We start from the raw sequence: 2,323 nt of genomic DNA on the forward strand, positions 1-2,323 counted from the left end.
AAGTATTCCACACCCTTACAGCCGATACAGAGCCAATTTCCCTTTATTTATTTATATTTGGTATTAGCCAATAATCTGAATCTATAAAGTAACTAAAGCTGTCGGATAAATGTTGTGAAGTGTGTGTTATTTGCCATTTTAACACTTTACATGAATTGACATTTTAAACTGTTTCCAACATTTGTTAAATAAAGCTGCGTATATTTTTGGAATTCATGCCTCTGTCATAATTGAACCTATTAAGGGAAGCTTTAAAATCGGTCCACGACATACACTTACATTTAGGGTCCACGGGTTCCTCCTGCCCCTTAGCAGGAAGTGGCGTTGTCAGTGACTAGCTTTACATATGGTAACCTCAGTCACGGTTACCACATTTTGGCCTTTTAGGTGAGTGGCCATTTTAAATGGCATGATAAAGTATCGCTAAAGTACATTTACGTCAAGATTAACAGTACAATTTTCCGACACACAAAATATGCGCACCGTTCAAAGGTTTTCTAGTTGACATCCCATGTAAAACACACTAATCTATTACTCTTATGCTGAATAAGCATCACAGAGCGTGTTTATTGCCCAGGCTTAGCACAAGATTCCCACAGCAATTTGTATCAAATAGAAACATTAAATAAATCAAAAGGGAATGCAGCTCAGGACAGACTGGAATTACAAGAAGGGAGAGTACTTTTCTGGTACTTTAACTGGAAACTTGATACTCATCTGTACTGATAAAGGAAGCTCATGTCCAGAAATGTGTTTGGGGATTTTTTCTTTATTTGAAAAGACAATAACCTGGAAGGGGCTTTTTCAATGGGGTTGAACCCATTTCCTAACTTTGCTGAATAGGATTAAGAAAATCATAATACTGTCATCATCACCTACTGTATCTGCTGCTATTTCCTGGTATGGACAAGTTTTTCCGGTTATTCGGAGCATTGATCAGAAGTGCACTCCCATGTCTGGTACCGCCTCCAAGTTATTTTGTTAGGTTGTTTTCCTCAAGTTTCAGCTAATAGCTCTGTCTATGGGAGTGCAATTCCTTCAATGTAAATATCGCATACAAAAGTACTGTGTAAATTGTGCAACTGCTTTTAAGATCACTTGACCTGTTCCTGGACTGATTAAAATCCTGCAGGGTGACGTTTAGGTTTTGAATCCATGGCTGGGCATTTGATATGCGAGGGAGGGCCAAAGGTTAAAAGACTAATAGGTGGCACGGGCACAACAGTTTATTGAAATTGCTGATTAATAAGAAGCATTTCTCCCTGTCTATATGTAACATATGTGCATCTTGAATTTGACTGAACTGAGAAATGAAAATGCAACTTTCTGGGGCATTGCCAATATGTTGACCCGGTTTCGGGCCAGCAAATATACACTTGCAAGAAAAAGTATGTGAACCCTTTGGAACTACCTGGATTTCTGCATAAATTGGTCATAAAATGTGTTCTGATCTTCATCTAAGTCACAACAATAGACAAACACAGTCTGCTTAAGCTAAAACCACACAAACAATTATATGTTTTTATGTTTTTATTGAACACACCATGTAAACATTCACAGTGCAGGGTGTAAAAAGTATGTGAACCCTTGGATTTAATAACTGGTTGACCCTCCTTTGGCAGCAATAACCTCAACCAAACGTTTCCTATAGTTGCATATCAGACCTGCACAACGGTCAGGAGGAATTTTGGACCATTCGTCTTTACAAAACTGTTTCAGTTCAGCAATATTCTTGGGATGTCTGGTGTGAATCGCTCTCTTGAGGTCATGCCACAGCATCTCAATTGGGTTGAGGTCAGGACTCTGACTGGGCCACTCCAGAAGGCGTATTTTCTTCTGTTGAAGCCATTCTGTTGTTGATTTACTTCTGTGCTTTGGGTCGTTGTCCTGTTGCATCACCCATCTTCTGTTGAGCTTCAATTGGTGGACAGATGGCCTTAAGTTCTCCAGCAAAATGTCTTGATAAACTTGAGAATTCATTTTTCCGTCGATGATGGCAATCTGTCCAGGCCCTGAGGCAGCAAAGCAGCCCCAAACCATGATGCTCCCTCCACCATACTTCACAGTTGGGATGAGGTTTTGATGTTGGTGTGCTGTGCCTTTTTTTCTCCACACATAGCGTTGTGTGTTCCTTCCAAACAACTCAACTTTGGTTTCATCTGTCCACAGAATATTTTGCCAGTAGTGCTGTTGAACATCCAGGTGCTCTTTTGCAAACTTCAAACGTGCAGCAATGTTTTTTCTGGACAGCAGTGGCTTCCTCCATTTTATGACCAACTTATGCAGAAATCCAGGTAATTCCAAAGGGTTCACATACTTTTTC

Source organism: Notothenia coriiceps, unplaced genomic scaffold (genome assembly GCF_000735185.1).
Source record: "Notothenia coriiceps isolate Sejong01 unplaced genomic scaffold, NC01 NC01_scaffold00003096, whole genome shotgun sequence".
Classification (NCBI taxonomy): Eukaryota; Metazoa; Chordata; class Actinopteri; order Perciformes; family Nototheniidae; genus Notothenia; species Notothenia coriiceps.